Raw genomic sequence first — 21220 nt, 5'->3', positions numbered from 1 at the left:
CTGTCCCTAGGGTATATATTTTTTATTTTTATATACAAAATATACATACACATACAAGAAGTAACAATATGGAACAGGTTGGAATGGTGGCAGCACAACATACGTGGGACTTGGGCCAGAAGTGGCCTCAATTCATTCTCTTCCTGGCTTAGCAAAGAGTGACTGGAAAGCATGAAGGTGTCATTCTTGCTATCTGTAAGGGAAGAGTAACAGCTGCATAAACTCATCTAGCAATTCTTTCCAGATAAGTCCATACAACTGCTTAGCAAAGGGTCCTCAGAAAACCGAGCTTTCTAGTCTCCCCACTAGACAGAGAGAGGAAATGTACAGATGTGACTTTCCAGTTTAAAAAGATAATTAGGAGTTATCAGGAGTCAGTTTCTTGTCTCAACTCTTCTACATGACCTTGACCATATTATAACACATTTCTGTATCTCAGTTTCCCCATCAGTAAAATGAAGAAAATAATACTCACCTGGCTTTGGGCCACTGTCAGGTTTAATTTATTAATATGTATAAAGAGCTCTGAATCCCTTAAAAAGTGGTACTACATATAACTGTAAAATATTATTTATTAATTTGAGGAAATAAAGACATGTGGGATGGATTGCATCTATGCTTATTACAGCTGGTTAGGAGACTAAAACCCTATCTGCAAATCTAATAGCAAACAAAACAAACAAACAAAAATCAATAACTCATAAACATGACTGTAGAGCTATTGAATTACTATGAGATCACTTTGCCAGTTATTGAAAACTAAACAGCATGGCTATTCTATCTCATAAACATGGGTTTTTACATTCAGTAGTATTAAGAAGTGTATTTGGACTACTAGACCATCAACACCTTGGTTCAGCAGAGGTCAACATAAAACATAGTGGCTATCTATAGTGATATGACCCATGAAACCTGGATAAAACTTAATTCCCTAATTCTCAATTTTCAATACTTAAGCCGCTCAATGATTACTGGAATAAGAAAAGCAGCTTTGATGTTCAAATGGTAAGCTATATGCCCATCCAGAAATTACAGTACAGTGATACACAACAATAACAATACTGTTCTCTAATTCCTTCTATCAGATAATCTTTATGACTCTTACAAACACTATGGCTGTGTCTACACTGGGCCACTTACTCCGGAAAATCAGCTGCTTTTCCAGAATAAGCTACGAGCTGTCTACACTGGCCCTTGAATTTCCGGAAAAGCAACGATGCTCTACTGTACAAAATCAGCTGCTATTCCGGAAAAACTATTCTGCTCCCGCTCGGGCATAAGTCCTTATTCTGGAACACTGTTCCGGAAAAGGGCCAGTGTAGACAGCCCAGTAGTCTTTTCCGGAAAAAAGCCCTGATCGCGAAAATGGCTTTTTTCCAGAAAAGCACGTCTACATTGGCCACAGACGCTTTTCCGGAAAAAGGGCTTTTCCGGAAAAGCAGCCTGCCAATGTAGATGCTCCTTTTCCGGAAAAACTGAAAACGGAATAGTATTCCGTTTTAAGCATTTCCGGAAATTCACGCCAGTGTAGACACAGCCTATGAATAAAACCTCACATACATCCCTAGTAGTATCATTAATCCCATTTTCTAGATGGGGAAACTGAATCACAAAGCAGTGAAGTGACTTGCAGAAGGCCCACACAACAACTCTGGAAGACCTAGCAAAAGAACATAAAGCTGCCTACTCCCAGTTCTGAGCCTTAACCACAAATATGTCCGCACTGTACTACCATCACAGAAAAGACCTGGAGACTTTGATCCCAATTTTTTAACTTGAGTGTCTAAATTCCACAATGATATAGTCAGACTTGTCATGTAGTACGTATATGGGACATTTAGTCTGTTTTATTAAGGTACATTTCTTTTTTTGTTTAAGCACTTAATTTATGAGACACCTAAAGGCCTTTGGGAATCTGGTGCAATAAAAATTACCATGATCATTTATCTTGGACAGATAAAGGCCTAAGTCAACACTACTGAGAAAAGCAAGGCCACTTACAGGCCAGAGAGCGAAAGCGGGCAGTTATCCTGGGGCCCAACAATTTTAAAGGGTTTAGGGCTCCTGGTTGCCACCTATGCTACCACAGCAACATCAGCTCCTGGCACCCAGGCCCATTAAATCCCCACTGAAGCCCCACATGGTGCAGTCCCAACAGTACTGAGGGCTGGCTAGAAGGGTACGTCTAGACTACATGCCTTCCAGGTCAACAAATGCCTTTGATGTCGACTGCGGAACGTTCAGACTACCGCGCTGAGCCGACAAACAGCTGATCGGCTCAGCGCGGCAGCCATATAAATTTAAATGAAGCGGCGATTATTTAAATTGCCGCTTCATTTTCCCATGCCGGGTAGTCTAATCTACATGCCTCTGTCGCCAGAGGCATGTAGTCTAGACGTACCCGAAGAGGCTAACCCTAGCCCCACCCCTTTTGCCTGATGCCCTGTCCCTTCCAAAGAGCCTGGAGCCAAACTTTCACTACCATCTTGCCCAGAGCCAGGTGAAGTCTCTCACCAGCCTTGCTACTGGAACTCAAAACTGTGGCTGCATGAAGTCTATATAACCATAAGCCAGAATTACAGACAGGCTCATGGAACATTAAAGGAAAGGAATTAAAAGAAGAAACAAAATAAACATACAATCCTTTATCTGAACTCATTGAACTTTGGAGATCTAAAAAAACTGAGAGCCAGACATAAACTATCCTCATTTTTGCTTTTCCAAAACCAGTCCTAATTCTGTCCTCTTCTACGCATGAAGTATTGATGGGCCTGAGCCCTGGATACTAATTTTCTCAAGCTTTGGGGAAGTTTTAAGCCCAGAACCAAACTTCGCAGCTCAGATTTATTTCTGCTCAAATGTATTTGATTCTATTTCTTTTCAGAGAAAAAATAAAACTTTTTCTCTGAATATTTTTTCTTGGTAAAGTGGTAGATTTTTCATATTTCCCAATGGAGACTATTCCAAATGCACAGCTGGGAGGATAAAAAGTTTGGGATCCCTTCTTCCCTAAAAATAAAAAGGATTTACATGCATGAATTCCAGTAGAATTAGTAGGAGTGCTCTGAGGAAATCTTCCATGTATTGAAATGAGAATATGACCCAGAGTTTAAACAAACTGAAAGTTCAGACATCTGGGGCCCCCTGCAATGAAGAAAAACAAAGAAGCAGAGAATGTAACAGAGCTCAGATTCACAGTAAAAGGACATTTAACCTGGCAAATCCAAGTCTCCTTGATCCAGCAGCAGAAACAATTTCAGGCTAGACATTTAGGAGGATTTGCTTTTAGTTATTGAAACATTTGGGAAACAAAGCTATGTAAACTGAACAGATGTATATTGAAGAGGAGTATCAACCCATTTTTTCTATTTTATTTTATATATAGCAGAGGTAGGACAATTATTTCCCATCACTATGTTACAGCCCTGTCATCTCAGCTTACACTCTACTCCTAAGTACTAGTTCAGGTTGTATTGTAGGGAAAGGATTATAGCCATGTATACTCCACAAAAATGTATTACCTGTTGAGATTATTAAAATATTCAGGTTAACTGTAAGTTCTGTTGGCTTGTTTATTAGAGGTATTAGGAATCTTTCTCATTTCATTTGTTAGAGAGATAGCACACAAGAATAGATAGTTTGTGGTATGTACAAATGGTGATGCATCTGTGGGGTTCAGCAGTGCACTTTGTGCCTAAAGAGAAACCCTATGTAGTGCTAAATTACATCAATATCTTCTTGATTCCTTACAGACTTATCAAGCAACTTAAACACTATATCAAAGAGCAGAGGAGTAAAAGAATAACTCTATAATATATTGCACCTATTTTAGCTTCTAATAATTTGGCCATTTACAGAGCTACTTACAGGGAGGCCAGGTCCAAACTGTATAAACTCCAAACCAAAATACTATTCAAATATCAAATGACATACCACTCAACCCTGTCAAATGCCTTACATGCATTCATGGATCTAAAAGATCTATCTTTGCCAGGCAAATCATGATATTTAGGTTGTCACTAGATCCCAACAAGAATTTGTAACATCTTTTATATGAGAAAAAATATGATAAATTTAGAATTTATGAAGGAATTTAATGTATTAATTCCAGTGTTCCAGACAAATTCCAATCTGGGTAATTAAATGTTATGTATGTATGTCTAATTTCAACTGGGCATAAGACTCTTCGCTTTCTGTCTTAAGCTACTCTGCAGTGTTGCTGCTAAACAGCAGCTGAATTTTACCCCAGAATGGAGAATTTTTATAGTGGATGATAAGATGCTTGCATAGTTTGTATAGAAATTAAAGACATATCATAAAATACTTATACATATTCTTAACTTTAATTGATCAAGCAATCCCACTGAATGTCATTCGGTTCAATGGGGCTATTCATATGCACAAAGTGCATGCACAGGCTCTGGGATAAATGCAGGCTCTGGGGCTAAATTTGTAAAGTGGAAATATTTGAGATCAAGGTAGATATATAAATGCAAAATATTACAACAGTGAATATGTTTGAAAAGTTTAATTACTTTGATTTTTAATACACACCTAGTCAGTGCTGTGGACATATTACAATATTTGTAAATACAATTCACAAAAATAAATGGACCCTCCCAATCAGATCGCTTAAAACAAAGCTCTTTTTCCCTGGCTACTGATGTATTACAAAAGGTAGTGTCCATTACATAATCTTTACTAATCCAGTTGATACCTATCGAGGCCAGGCAAGGCAGAAAGGCAGAAAGAAAAAAAGAGTGAATGTGGTTATAGACATCACATACAATATGCCATTGCCTCTGATTTGAGAACGTGAATACAGAAAGGCATCAGGGAAAGCCTGCTCAGTGATATTCAATCCACCACACTTCAAGCTGTCCTAATACAACACTAAAGAAACACACTGGTGACTTGTATAACTTGCAAAGAGAAATAGTTGTTTTAGTAATCACAGCAGAGTTCTAGACAATGTCTCATTTCTATATACCAGAACCAGATATAAAAGACTCCAGCAAGAATTTTCTGGGAGCACAGGGGTGATTAGATTTAGGTGAAGTGTCTCTAGAAACTGGTAATACAAATAATCTAAGGCCCTACAAAATTCATAATCCATTTTGGTCAAGATTTTTAAAAAGTGATACATTTCATTATTTCCGCTATTTAAATCTGCAATGTCATGCTCTTTTAACTTCAGGGATCCTGACCCACATAGGAATTATGAGGATAAAAAGATTATTGTGGGGGGGGGGGAGGGGGAGTAGTGCTGCCTTTACTTCTTCACTGCTGGTGGTGGTGATGCTGCTTTCAGAACCGGGCAGCTGAAGAGTGGCGGCCAGATTTCACTGTCCATGACGCATTTTTCATGGTCGTGAATTTGGTAGGGCCATACAAATAATCCAGGGGTTGAGATCTGTACTAACTTTAGAAAGTTGTCATGTAGCAAAGAACAAAATATATTTTGCTCAGTATAGTGGCCAGAAAGCCAAATGGCGATTTCTTAAATCTACTTCACAACCATGTGTCATTCTTCATTTGATCTTTTCCTTGGTCTTGCAAAACACTTACAAATCATGAGCTAACCAGGAAATTCAGAAGCCTGAGTATTGAAAAAAAAAATCAATCCCCCTGCATTAATAATGAGCAGATGGCACCAAACCTCTGTGTCACAACTCACACATGATAAGAATATTAGTACTTTCAAGAGCTACATTGATATACCATCCTAGGATCCTGAAGCTCTTTAAAAACATGTATGTATCACCCCAAACATATGTGAGGTAGGTATTTTTATTCCCCCTTTACAGATGTGGGAACTGAGACACAGTAGATTACTCCCAAATATCATGAGGTTTATAAATATGAAAAATAAAAAATAAATAGAGTTACTTGTTTGCTGTTTCCCAACAGGATCAGGTGAGAGACAGAAATGGAAGCCTTTTGTTTTTAGTCTTAGCACAGTGCTTTCATCACTAGACCATGCTTCCTCACATGCCTAATTTAAGAGTATCATCTTTCATGTTGTGAATGAACACAGGACCTAAGCAATGACAATGCTGACATAAGGTGGTTCTTGATGCACGTTACCAACATTGAGAGTGCAGGTCTCCGTAAGCATCCTAAACAACAACATTTTCGTAGTCAGCTTCACTTTTAGGGCAAGATTTTGTAAGCAGGCTCTATTTGTGCATGTATCACTTTGTCCATCCCGTCACTTGTGCATACACGGATAAAACAGACATGTTCAAAACCATTTGCACAACCATTAACATATGTGCACACAAGCGACTGTATGCCAGAAAAAAAACCCTGTGTGTGTACAAATGCCATGTTTTAGAAATGTGGTTCTTAATGGCTTTGTATACAATCTGCAAGATTTTATCGCTCCAACATTACCACATGGTCCCTTCTTGATTGAAAAACCCTTTAACTTGATTTCCAGCAAGAGACTGAAAACAATTTCTATTCTATTCTCCTATACAGTGACAGAGTATGAGAGTCATCAAAGAGTGTTTATTTGTCCCTCTACTTCTCCACTTTACATTTGTCTGCACACTAGACTTTCAGTCAAGACCTTTAAACTCATTTCATTTGTGATCCACAGCAGATGCGAATTTAATTATGCATTATATTAGTCCTCTGGTCTGATTAAAGCCTCCATATCGTCTGTTTCCCTTCCCCCTCTTCCCCTTAATCTCTGAATTCTGTTATGTGGAAGATGCCAACTTTACAGCAGATAGTTCTGAAAAGAAGGCAATTAAAAAAAACACAGTACTTCAGAAATTTAAACAACAGGCCTGTGATCAAAATAATTCATAAAGGAAAGGATTTTGTGAAGTAATTTCACGAGCACACAATGCTTTTTTTTGCTTTGTTTTTTAAATAAATCCGTCAGTACACATGCCAAGGCAACACATCTGAATACAATATCAATGGACACACCCTGAAACAATGTAAATGGGCTGTTCTAGAGCTGCAACAAAAACTAGAAGCTGCCCTTTCCTCCTCCTCTCTTAAAACGATTTTTACTTTTTTTTTAGTTTTGGATATTAGATAAAGCATTTCTTTTCCTCTTTTATCAGTGCTTCCTTTCCTTTCCCCTCACAAAACACATGATCCAATGGATTTTTTTCTCCTACTGACGGTAAGTGTATCTTTAAAAAAAAAAACACAAAGAGATCTAACTTATAATGAATCCCTCTGGCATAAGAAAGCCTGTTCTAATCTCCCTTTATTGGGCTTGAGTGATAGTTTTGCTCAACCACTATTGACAGGGCCGTCCTGTTTCTCAGGCTTTCGTTTTCCCTGAGTTGGAAAAAGGATACAGTGCATTTTCACATTCTTTAAATCTGCAGTTGTTTTTATATAAGAAGTAATTTGCTTGGGTCACATCAGGTCAAATGGGAAGCCTGCCCAGCTCTCGGTTTTAAAGGAAAAACATACAGAAAGACACAAAAACACAGCAGTTTCCTTCATTAAATTCCACTCTACCTGCCATGGGCTTTCAGCCACAATGGAATTTCCCACCCTGGCTGAGCACAGCTCAACTTTTATTTTTAGTTTTTAAAAAATCTTATTTCAAGTGAACTTAGAGGTAAGGGTTATTATAGTCTAGCATAACTGCCCTTTTAAAGAAATAAATAAAATAAAAAAACTACAGATGTGGGGCCAGATTCTGGTCTCTTTTACATTGGCGTAAATCAGAAGGTTTTGCCTGAATAAGGACTGAGAACTACTGGATCTGGCCTTTCAACAATCTTTTGGATGTGTATAAAGACTTCCATCCAGGGAGCTGAAAGCATTTATTTACTACTCTGGACAGTAGCTTGAAGCAGCTTGAGGAGTATGATAGCAGTGCAGGTGAGAATCTTCTCTGTCTCATGCTCATCAATCTGGAGAACAAGTTTGAGGTTTTTTTAAAACTAGATTTTCCTTTCAAACCAAAGTGTGGCTAGCAGGCTTCCTGACCTTTCTCTCTCCATAGTCATATAGTCCATCTCCTCTGTTTTCCTCCTTCACCTGAATTCCTGTGCCCTTCTAGCTGATTCTTCTATTGTCCTCCTTGACATAAATTTCCTTACCTAGCATGTCATTTTCCTCTGGCTATTACAAGCCCTCATCCCAGTTCCTCTTTAAATTTGTTTGCTGAAGCGTTTGTTCCTTCAGCATTGCAAAACATTCATAAACTGGAGATTAGTTCACTTTGTCTGGCTTCCAAAGCCATTTGCTGCTTGAGACCATTTCATGAGCTTGTCTACTCATGTGGATAAACAAAAAAACTCAGTTATAATGTGAATTAGGAAGGGGAAACAGCAGTTACATAGAACAAATACCAGTGAGGGTGAAATTAGAGACAATTACAGGTTTTATTGGTGCTATCGCCCCTGAATAGAGCTGCTTGAGCTATTCTACACAGGCTCATCTTCAGGTAGCAGAATTTTGCAAGTTAAGAGGATATTTCTTCCCAGCAGAATTGACTGACCTACCCTAACATTTTGCTTGTGATTTTACTGCTTCTGCTAACTCTATGCTAAATAACCCCTCGAGTCACAACCTTGTGTCCAGATGATTAATTGGAACATTTTTTCAGCTCCCCAGAGCAGCACGTTAACCCCCCTCAAAAGCTTTGAAAAACCTAGGATTTTACACTACTGTCTGGTTTGCAGATGTACTTACTCTACAGAGGTAACACATCTTCCTTCAAACCAAGGGCCAGAACTATCTGAGTTCAAATTCTCACAGACTTCAGACAGAATATGCTTGTGCCCTGAAGTAGGGAACTAGGGACTGACTGACTGATGAGACAGATACAATATCAGAATTCAGAATTGAATACAATTCTCCATATGTCCTAAGGTCTCCACACCTACCTGCTCATCCTACTTCTTGCAGACTTGTAAAAGATAAGAAACTTGGGTTTCCTCCATTCAAGTATTGCTCACTTGTGTGTTCAGATAAGTGACTTGCAGATGTATGATGCCTACTAAGGCACCAGCAGCTCTTTCTATTTATTATCTATAGAGTTAAGAAGCATAAATCAATTTATTGTTTTTAAAACTAAGCCAGGATGAAAATTTTCTAAGTGACCCAGTTTAGTAACTGTTGCTTTCGGAGTCCAAAGGAAACTCTTTGGTCCTGGCAGCCCATGATAGATTTCTAAATTTTGACCGTGTTGATTGTTTGCAGCTTGAAAAGATGGCCAGAAACAGGCAAAGGAGGTTTAAAGGAGAAACAACAGTTGGAGATGGAAACAACATAATTGTCTAAATTCAATAATATAAGGCCAGCAAGATGGGTTGCTCTCCCAAACCATTCCAGCCAAAAGTAATTAATGACAGAGGGTTCTCACAGTACCTTATAAAATCTGAGTCATCCTCACACGCCCTAGAAGGTTCTCTGAAACCCTATTTATGTAGATAGCTAAGTATGCAATACACTGTGCCCTATTTCTGCAGTTTAAATGCTAGCGATCTGAGTCTCCTCTCACATAAGTTTACAATGGTACAACTCTACAGACTTCAGGCTCCTGACTTACACCAATGTGAGTGAGTGAAGACTAAGTAGCTGCAAACATAAGGGTACTTTTTAAGATGAAGTGCAAGGAATTAAAGGCACAGTGCATTTTCAAATATGATGAAAATGTGCAGATGCTGTTACCAGTTCATCACTGACTGATAAGTGAAAGGGGGGCAAAGCTATACCACCAGATGTGCCGGTAAAGTCTTTAAAAAATGTGTGTGTGCAACTTCTCTGACAGTCAAGTAACTTTAGCAGACTTGAACCCCACAATCAAATAAAGATAATTTAAATTATAATTTTACAAATGACAGCAGAAATGCCTCTCATTACACATATTAGCAGATAAAATGCCTCTAAGGAATTGGATTATAAGGGGGATCCTTACAAATCAAAACAGGAAAAAGGTTCATGGAATACCTCAGGAACATAATCTCTACATTCATTTTCTATACCAGGCATAATTGTCATAAGACATAATTATACTGTATAAGTTCTAGGAGCTAGGGACAGATTCACGGTTACCACTCTAGTACAAGTACTTGGTCTCCCCTTCACCCCAAGACCATCTCCACCTGTCTGAGACAGTTAACAGCTCACTGCCTGTCTCTGCTTCTGTCAGTCAGGAAACCATAGTTCTGGAAACAGTAATCAGGGAACATCATGAACCCCATTGGTTTAGCTTAATCTAGTCCCCACACTTCCCTGTGATACCTGGAATCTTCTTGTGGCCAAGCAATAGCCAAGTATCTTCTGGGGGCAATATACTGTGACTTTTAGCTCAGAGTACTGCTAAACCAACTGCCTTTCAGCTCCAGGCCCAGGTTTCTGAAATCCTTAGCCAGACACGACCCTGGTGGTAGAGGTGTCAAGCAGCAGATAAAGCTTCTTTATTTCAAGGGTCACCTGTTTCTCCCTCCATAAAATACCATACTGACATGATACCAGAGCTTCTATACCTAATTAGGAGACTACCGATATTCACCAAGGTGCATCTCCTGGGAACCTGCAATCTAGTCAGGAACTGGCCAGGGGACAACTAGCTTACAAAGATGGCACACTTCATTCCCTATGCACAACTGCCCACCACTGAGGACACTGCCTTTTCGCTTCATCTCTCATTTTTTCTGACTCAATGTCCTCCCAGACACATTACTTCAGATCGAAGAGCCCAGCTTATATCACAGTTTTGGAGGGTTGTTTTCTATTTATTAGTGGTGCATCTCCATACCTCAATCTCATATCATCATCAAAAGACAGTCGATCAGAACGAACGAACTAGGCACTAGAATAGTACTTCAATGCTTCCCAAACTTCCACCAACATTTGTCCGTCAGTGTTCTATACATGGAATTTGCATATAATAAAATGGACCAGGCTTCGACATGACTTAGCCTGTTTTTTTTTGTCACTAACTACTGTTTTCATCCCCATTTTCATCTTGCTCTTCTCCCTGCAGCCTCAGAACTGATTCAGCACTTCCAACAAATCCAAGAGAAGCTAGCACAATATCTTGAGGCAGCTAAGCAGGCACATGCCATTAACAGGAAGGTTTCATTTTCACTCAGAGCCACCTGACCTTGCCACACTGCCTTGCCTGACTCTGTTAGATGCTTTGCTGTACCTTTCCCTATTCTGGCTTTCCCAATAATCAGGCCTCTTGTGCAAACTCTAACTACTGATTTGGACAACCATTTGATCTGCCTGACTTCCAGGCATTACAAAAATGCTCGGCAATGTACATTTTGAATATCATTTATTGTTTAATGTTTTTTTTATAATGCCCAAGAATGTGATAGGCTCTTAAACCAAAGTAAGCAAATGCTACTAGTAAATCCCTGCCCCTAAGGGCTTATAATTTGGATATTTACGATGAAATTCTGAGCCTGCTGAATTCAACAAAAAAATTGCCATTGACTTCAATAGGGTCAGAATTTCATCCTTACAATCTACTCACATTATAAATATCTACAGTATCATAGTACCTAGAGAACTGAGCTAAATATTGTGGAAAGGGATACAAGTGATAAGTTATTTACATATATGGGCCAAAATCTGCTTCATTAATTAGTTCCATGAAGTGAATGGGACTTACTTGCTTCAATAAAGCAAGCGGGATTTGGATCTATAATAGGAGCTTGGGGGATGCACGCTCATATACATATTTGAAGGTTCTGTAAAAACTAAATATGTAGCAAGAGGCTGATTTAGTATATCTGGTAACTTGTAATTTAGGTGGGGAGTAAATACAAGCTTTCAAACATTATTTCTTCTCAGTCACCACCTTTGAAAATAATGCATTTTTCTTTTCAGAAACACTTAGTTGCATTTCTAATATATGTATAACTGGGCCAAAATGACTGCAAACATCTTCAATTCCTGCATCAGAAGAGGGTGATTTAAGGAGCTAGTCAGATACAGTACAGTGCTACAGATATCATGGTGAGATAGGTGTCTTTAGAAATACCCATAATAGAATCAAAGGCTTCAATGAGATTTTCCTTGCTTTAATCGTTTCGAGCTAGAACTTCAGCATTCTTTTATGAATAATAGAAAATACACACTGTACTTTTATAACATCTTTCATCGGAGGATCTCATAACTTAATTAAGAGGGACACTGTCAAGTTACAAATCATATATTTTTATTAAGCAATTTCCTTACCTGTATTACTAATAAGGCTTGGAGGTATTAAGGTGAAACTAACTTAATAATCCTCTATTATTAAGTTTTGAGGTTGATTTATTTTTTACATGCTGCTTATCTTGCAAAATGAAAATTGGTTTCTCAGCTTTATTTTTGTTTCTAATCCTTTTCAGTTGGAGATTTTCCTATGCTAGAACAACGTATTTCCTTTGAGATTGAAAAAAACAATGAGGGGAAATATTTAAATAAAAAAAATCCTATTTCTATGTATATTTTAAAAAAGTAAATAAAATATTTCTATTAATATGAGATTTGTAAGGCATTCAATAAAGCCTACCCTCTGTTTGCCAGAATCTGGGAATGAATGATAGGAAATGGATCATTTGATGATTACTTGTTCTGTTCATTCCCTCTGGAGCAACAAGTATTGTCCACTGTTAGAAGAGAAAATACTAGGCTAAATGGACCCTTGATCTCACCAAGTATGGCCATTCTTATTGTGGTGCAAAGCTATCTAACACTGAGTTCCTGTTAGCCTCAATGCCACCATGAAAAAGGTAAGAACTATTGGTCTTGTAATGCTTAGTTCTAAGCATACAGAAATGTGGCTTCTCAAGAGAGAAGGATGGCACATTTAAGGAATTTACTTGCCTTAGTCAGCGTCAGCTGACGAAATGTCTAGTTAGCTCACAACAGTCATGCATGGAGGCTTAGCATAATTATTAATTACCATTATTTATATACTAATACTATCTCAATAGTCACTCCCATACTAGTCACATAATTAGATTGTAAGATACTTGGGATAAGGATTGAGTTTTCCTTGTGTGTGCACAAAACCTACAACACTGTTGGCATACCAGAATACAAACAATTAAAATAGTAACAGCAACTATTACAGTACCTATTCTTACAACTTCCCCTTACCACGTGTGTAAACTGAGACACAGAGAAGTTAAATAAGTCACAAAGCATGTCAATGGTAGAACCAAGAATAGACTCTTAACTCCCACTCCACTAACTACTGACTAGCTCATTCTGTATCTCACTTCCATTTCAGTGTATTTTATATCAAGAACAGGAAAGTATTCTTCGCTTCACATTGCTGGCAGCTGAAATTGCAAAAAAACAGTTTTTTACTTCAAGCAACTCTCTTCACTCAGCATGATGTTTCCTCTTTCTCTCCCTTTCCCTTGATGGAATAATCAGCAAAACAGTAATTTACTTATGTGATTATAGAGATCTTCCTTCACAAGCAAAAAGTTTTACCTTTTGGTTTGCTTTTTCCTGGTCCACTGCTCAGATGATCCCAGGGGACATATGTCGGCTACTAAACTTTTTAAACAGGTGGAGGTTGAAATGGGAAGCAGGTCAGGGAGTCAACAGCAGTGAGTCAGCTCGGCCTGCTGTTTAAAAAGAAAACTGCAATAAGACTGAAAATAATATATAAAAATGATCAAACAGACGGCTAATAGGAATCTCAGGAGTCAGTCAGAAGCAGCACAAGTGCACTAATGGCAACTTTGAAACATGATGATACAGCCTGATATTAAAAATAGAATCTGACACAGTTGTGCAGATGAATATTTTATATAACAAATGTTAGTTTTCTATAGGCTTCCTATAACATTTTTTTGGTACTCATCTGCAAACATTTTCTTGCTACATGTCTAGTTTTCATCCACAGTTTAGTAGCCCAAGATAACATGATATCAGGCCAAGGACTATCTCCTCATAAGAGTGAAAACATTTGCAAGACACAAAAGATCTGAATCAAGCAAACTTGGTATTATTCTATCTAAAAATGTGCGTTCTTTAATAAACACATGGGCTGCATCTAGACAGGCAAGTTTTTCCGCAAAAGTGGTTGCTTTTGCGGAAAAACTTGCCAGCTGTCTACACTGGCTGCTTGATCTTGCACAAAAGCACTGATGTTCTACTGTCCGAAATCAGTGCTTCTTGCCCAAATGCTTTGACCTTCCCATTCGGGCAAAAGCCCTTTTCCGGAAATGCTTTTGTGCAAAAGGGCCAATGTAGACAGCTGAAAACTGTTTTGTGGAAAAACGCCCCGATGGCAAAAATGGCAGTCGGGGTTTTCTTGCGCAAAACTGCGTCTAGATTGGCATGGACGCTTTTCCGCAAAAAGTGTTTTCGCGGAAAAGCGTCCATGCCAATCTAGATGCTCTTTTCCACAAATGCTTTTAACGGAAAAACTTTTCCGTTAAAAGCATTTGTGGAAAATCATGCCAGTCTAGACGTAGCCATGGGCTATCTTTTGGTTGGCTGACTGGACTTGTAACCTATAGACATGTGTGATCATTTATTTGGTAATTTCTCACTTACTGTAAGAACACTGAAATCAGTCTTTTATTATTACATGTTACATTATCATAGGGAAGTGTCAGTTTTCCATAGCTATCAACTTTTTTTAATCGTTTGTATCTATTCCAGAATCAGAACATAATGTGTAAAACCCTAAATTTACATCCAACTGTGACACAAACTGTGTGTCACTGGTCTAGACTTTCAACTGTTTTGTGCCTCAGTTTCTTCATTTGTAAAGCATCTAGAATAACTGTTCAGAGAGTGCTGGAGTAGTGCACAGTTTTAAAACTATTAACCATATTTATCTTAATAGACCTATTCAATGAACTCCAAATAGTTATGGATGAAATGATCCATTTCAAAGTCCTCAGAAATATATTGATTAATTCAATCTGGAATCCAGAGACAATCATTTGGTGAGCTAAAGTGAGTAGGAATACTTATTTATAACTATTTTCACTGCTCATTAAATGGATCCTTTCAGTGATCAGTTGTATGTATGCATTATATCCACAAAATATAACCTAAACGATGAAATAGCACTTGGCAAGTATATTGTAACATAATTTTTAAATGCCATTCTCAGGATATCTGAGAATATTCTGCTTTTTTTCATAGGCCACTACTGAAAGCAGAATACGGATTTACAGAAATACTAGTACAGTCAATCCTACTGGCCATATTCGGTCCCTAGTTTTTAATGTGTGCTACAGGCCACATGGCAGTTTAGGACCTATCTTCCTATATGCTCGTTGGGGGCAGAGACTGTCATTTTGTTCGGTGCCAAACACAATAGGTACTGGTCCATGACTAGGGCTTTTAGTCACTATGAAAGTAATACAAATAATTAGCAAAGCCAGTACTGACACCAGTACAGAAAAAGGCACTAACAGCTAATATAACTATCAGGTAATGCTCAAGAGGTAACATTTTTTGCTTCCATTACTAAGGAAAAAATCCAAAGCTACTTGCACCCATTTACAAAATAGTTTTACACAGACTTTGAAGTCTGATATCCTTATCTCAGGGACAGCCTTAACACACAGTGAATATGCTCATTACATAGTATCCTGTATTGCCATAAAGATGAGCCACAACACAGGTTTTACCCAGTGCCCCTATTCCTTTTAACATAAAGGTCAGGATTTTCAAGATGACTATTACAGTATCCTGAAATAATCCTGTTAGGACACGGCATGAGGACATTTATTATGTGTGTCCACTTTAAACAGAGGTAACAAAATATAGGTAGATGATTTTACTTTGTAGAGTTGAGAGCTCATATTGCTTTAAGAAAATACTCAGCTCCACAGCATATACTAAGAAATACAGTAAACAAAATGGTACTGTATGGGATGGCTACTGAAAGAATAAAGGAAGGGCATCTGTTCCACATCACTGTCTCCCTTGCCCATTCTTTCTCATGTGTGTTCATTCTCTAATCCACCCACACGTTGGCTCGTTTAGTTTTTCCTGTATGCTCTCAATCACTCTTACATTCATTCAGGCTCTCCTTCCATCACCCAGACACCCACTCATTTGTTATAACACATTCATTCACCCTCCCTCACCCAGCTACACTCACCTTCACCCAAACACATGCAGGGTCAGGGTGAGTCTCAGTGTACATCTACACTGCACAGCTATTTCAAAATAAACTATTCCAGAATAGTTATTCTGAACTAGCTTATTTCCAAATAGCACATCTACACTGCAGGGAAGCCTCAAAATTAGTCTGAGGCAGGCTTCTCTAATGTAGATGTGCTATCTCGATTTACAGCCCCAGGAGGAATAACTTAGAATGGCCCTGGTGAGGGGCTATTTTGAAATAGCAGCAGTGGAGTGTCCACACACACCTTATTTCAAAATAGATATTTCGGAATAGGCATTAGTCCTTGTGGAATGAGATTTACAGAAGTCGGAATAAGCCATCCTTATTGCTATGTAGACACTCACATTGTTATTTCGAAATAACGCTAGTTATCTCGAAATACCGGTGCAGTGTAGATTCACCCTCACTCACTCTTGTCTACCAATAAACTTCCCCTTGAGCTTAGAATTCTCTGCAGGTGCCAGGAAAAGGGGTCCAGAATATCAGACACAACTGCTCCTTTAGCAGATGAGATGGTAAAGAGGAGGAGACAGGACCCTGCTTTTATAAGGGTTGACTACCAGAGGAAAGAGGACACTCCAAAGTAAAAGGGCCTCTCCTTTGTGGAAGAGTGAGAAAGCAAAAGGAGCACAGAAAGGTTCTTGCTCTGTAAGAGAAGTCACTTCAGTGGCATCTGGAGATGAGACAGTTGAGGGAGTGCATTAGGCTCTTTGCATCAAAGAATCAGGCAGGGGAACAGTGTATGTACTACAGCTGACGTTAGGTCAGCACCGCCATGTCATATGGAAGGGGGAACAAAAACTCTGGCTAAGTAGAGCAACACAGATCTGATCTCCTGAATGGGAGCACACTAGCACTCTGGTAAGTGCCATTCTCCTGTCCAGGACTAGTACAAATGCTTATGCTGTCCTATCTGGCAGGGACCCTGATGTGCGTTCTGTCCATAACTATCCATGTGACCTTGGGTAGGTCACTTCACCTTACCATGCCTCAGTTTTGCCATCTGTAAAGGCAATATTTAGTACTAATTTAGTACTTCCCTGTGTTGAAGGCTTCATTCATTAAAAGCTCTAAAGTGCTTTTATATCCTCCCAAGTCTGGTGTTATGTAAGTGCAAATTATTATTCTAGTTCTGAGTATGTCCAAAGCTATTTCAGGTATTACCAAAAGGCTCCACTATCAAACACTAATTGCTATCATACTGAAAAAATAATTAACAACCTACATTTTGGGGTCCATTATTTGAACCATTTGACTGATTAGTGACCAGAATCTTCAAGCTGTCAAGGAAGAAACTAGAAAACATTATAAAGCAGAGTCTAGAAAGGGCAGTGGAAAAAAACCTGAGACTAAGAACTATGCAGTTCATTGCAGCAAAACAGGAGATAAGAGTCAAAGAAATCAGATGCACTGGACAAAAGATGTTCCTGGTGATGCTCTATAAAGATGATCAAAAGAGACTGTAACATGTAATCAATGGACTGAGTCAAAACAACCACTAAAGTAACATAGTGATAGAGATGTAGCCGTGTTAGTCTGGGGTAGCTGAAGCAAAATGCAGGACAATGTAGCACTTTAAAGACTAACAAGATGGTTTATTAGATGATGAGCTTTCGTGGGCCAGACCCACTTCCTCAGATCAAATAGTGGAAGAAAGTAGTCACAACCATATATACCAAAGGATACAATTTAAAAAAATGAACAAATATGAAAAGGACAAATCACATTGCAGAACAGGAGGGGGATGCGGGGGGGGGGGGAGGAAGGAAGGTAAGTGTCTGTGAATTGATGATATTAGAAATAGGGAGAGTGGGATGTTTGTGAGTTAATGGTATTAGAGGTGATAATTAGGGAAACTATCTTGGTAATGGGTGAGAGAGTTCAAATGTTTGTTGAGTCCTTTTTGGAAAGTGTCGAATTTTAACATGAATGACATGTTTCGGGAATCCTCTGAATACCATTAACTCACAAACATCCCACTCTCCCTACCTCTAATATCATCAATTCACAGACACTTACCTTCCTTCCTCCCCCCCCCCCCCCGCATCCCCCTCCTGTTCTGCAATGTGATTTGTCCTTTTCATATTTGTTCATTTTTTTTAATTGTATCCTTTGGTATATATGGTTGTGACTACTTTCTTCCACTATTTGATCTGAGGAAGTGGGTCTGGCCCACGAAAGCTCATCACCTAATAAACCATCTTGTTAGTCTTTAAAGTGCTACATTGTCCTGCATTTTGCTTCAACTAAAGTAACAGGCTATTAAGAATGGTATATACTACCCCAAAAAACATCATACACAACAAGATCTGCTATCTGTAAGAGAAACAGACTGAAGTGGTCTGAGCCTAAGGCTGGGAAGCAGGGAGTTTTGTTCCTATCCTCAATGCTGTCTGACTGTGGTTTTAGACAAATTACTTTTTGTGTCTATATCCCTGGGGATAACACCATTCATTAGTTCTAGGCCCAAATGTTAACACTGCTAGTGAACATCCCTAAATCTTAGATGCATTTGGATCAAGATCCAAATTGTTGGCTGACCCCAGGATGAGCTGGACTGATATGCTGTGTCCAAATAAACCTCATATTAGAATGAACATTTGTGTATAAACTTTGTGGACCACTTATTTTCTTATCACGGAGTACTACGAGCTTCAGTTCATTAGTAACTGGAAAGTGCTTTGAAGATGAAAAAATCTCTGTAAAAAGTCCCAATTATTATGCATGCGAGAAACATCCAGCACACACAGTGAAACTATAAAGGAAATGGAGCTGTGCTGGTTAAGGAATCTGAGCCAGATCAACAGCTCTAGTGAAATGAGTTCAGCTATGCCAATGTACACAACTCAGAGTCTGGCCCTCAAGGTGCAACTGCAAATATCTGAAAAGCATAAGCTGTATTCTTTATACACATCTGTGGAACTTAGGTGTCATTGAAAGAACCTCTCCTGGTCCTGCCACTAGCGATTCCTTAAAATCCCAAAGGTGCAGAAACTTGTCCTCTTTTCCACTTTTTGTTCAACTATTCTGGTACAGACCTGCAACCCAATATACTAGGCTTCCAGACACTGAGGAATGTCTTGCCCAGGCATCACATGCCCAGCTGTACCCATCAAAAAGGAGAAACTGACAGCATTGTCTGAAAGACACAGCTTGGGATAATTGTTCCTTGTAGATCCACTGTCAGTGAATATTATCATATTCTTTTCATAGATAAGGTTACTGCACCTTTTCATATTCCCTCATGCTCATCCACATAGTAGATTTCTTTCTTTTACTGAACTGGTTCAAATGTAGCATAATGTGAGGTTCCATAGGTTTTAAAATCTTAAGAATGTCCATATACACAGCTGCTCTCATTACTGTTTTATATAGCCTAGTTGTGATGATGTGAGGCAATGGAAAGAAGACAGAAATGTATGTATTTTCATGCACAAGTACCTATTTGGCTTAGGATGGATGTTTATCATTAATATGTTACCATCAAGGCTCCCTCTAAGCTGCGTGGTAGCACAGCCCCGCAGCTGCTTAATCAGTCCTGCCCAGTCAGGCAGCTGGGTGGGGCCGATTAAGCAGCTGCTGGGATGTGCTACCACGCAGCTTAAAGGGAGCCTTGGTTACTATTATCATCATTTTATAAATCTAATAAGATTAGCAAACTTGTAATGCATATTTAAGTATTATAAATACTATTTCTATATTTTAAATGCTTTAATGACAAAACCAATTTATAATCGAATGTTTAGCCTAACAACTGAGCTGGCAGGCCTATGGCCATGATAATTACACATGGAAACTTGTGTAGTCACCAGGGGTCAGCAGTCACAATGATTAGTGCACATTCAACAGTCCCTAAGAGCGTAGAGGGAGTACTTCCAAGCATAGGTCCAAATTTCTACTTTATTCACTTGCCTCATCATATTGAGCTCCTATGCCTATTTTAACTAATTACATAGACCCCATAACCAAACTGCAGCTCACAATCTGTAATGCTACATTGTATTTACCCTCACAATGAATCTATGAGGTAGGGAAGCGTTATCCTCCTTCTTTTACAGAGAAGGAACTGAAGTCACAAAAGAAGCCTATTACAGAGAGGGGAACCAAATCCAGAACTCAAGTCTCAGACTAGTGCCCTAACCCCTGGCCTTTCCTTCCTTTTTCTCAGGTATGCTCTCCAAATTCTTTAGAAGTTTGTTATTGAAATCCAGGTCCTGTTGACGTTAATTATAAAAATACGATTGACTTCAGTAGGGCCTGGATTTCACTCCTGATGATTATTTCTAGCATTGTTTGTTGTTTCCATTCTACATTTCTCTCCAGAGACAATATAATTAAAAGTGATATGTGGGGTTTGTTTGTTTGATGCAAATTATCATTTTTGTTACAATGCTAGCTGAGTTACACAACACTGGCCAGAAAAAAAGAATTCAAAGAAAAAAACCCAATCCAATGCTGTTACTTAACATACTATTGTACTCAAAATAGTTAAATCTAAAGACAAAACACAAAGCATCTTGTTTCCATTTCTTACTGCTACAGGCTAAGGTGTTATTGTTATTCTGATGTGAGGAAACAAATTTTGCATGCCTGTTGGACTTTCATGGTGGTCTCTCTGAACCATATTCCCCCGTCAGATGTGTGCATGCTGCTCCCAATATCTATGAGATCAGACTGTGTTGATCTCTTGCCTTTATGTTTGTAATGGAAACTTATATTACTAAAAATACATTAACCTGTGACTTTTAATGCCGCTCCACACCAGTCCCAATTTGGCCCATCTTACTTTGAAACAGAGACGAGTTAGGAGCAAACCCAATTAACCAGCCTGACAGAGTATGCCTATGATATGAGATAGATGTCTCTAGCAGTCTGGAAAATGTAAATGATTAATATAATGTTTAGGTGTTACCAGCATTAAAGTTGATAATTCAAAAAATGTCATTCTTTTTTTTTTTGTAGTCACTAAGGAAGCAATGTCTATAGTCTACTGAATTAATCACTAGTCCAAAGAGCCTACTCTCACCTTATTGTCTGGCAGTTGCATATAGACCCGCAGATACAGATTAAATGTACATACATAGAAAAAAACATATTGGTCTACATTTTCCAAAGTAACTA

At 38.6% G+C, this 21220-nt stretch overlaps 1 protein-coding gene across 44 annotated transcripts in view; it reads right to left on the bottom strand.

The window, feature by feature from the left end:
- The window catches only part of ZBTB20 (zinc finger and BTB domain containing 20), a 723674-nt gene that overhangs the window by 295667 nt on the left and 406787 nt on the right, over window positions 1-21220 (bottom strand). For 36 of the 44 annotated variants that reach the window (XR_012897274.1, XR_012897273.1, XR_012897271.1 and 33 more), the window contains one exon: window positions 13432-13568. The exons of 5 other annotated variants lie outside the window; for them this stretch is intronic. The gene's annotated coding sequence lies outside the window, so the exon portion shown is untranslated. The remainder of the gene's footprint in view (window positions 1-13431; window positions 13569-21220) is intronic. 3 more of the 44 variants (XM_075906104.1, XM_075905991.1, XM_075906052.1) reach the window with 1 other exon arrangement.

This window comes from Pelodiscus sinensis, chromosome 1 (assembly GCF_049634645.1).
Source record: "Pelodiscus sinensis isolate JC-2024 chromosome 1, ASM4963464v1, whole genome shotgun sequence".
NCBI lineage: Eukaryota > Metazoa > Chordata > Testudines > Trionychidae > Pelodiscus > Pelodiscus sinensis.
The sequence above is the reverse complement of the archived record's forward strand: the minus strand, read 5'-3'. Positions and strand labels throughout refer to the sequence as shown.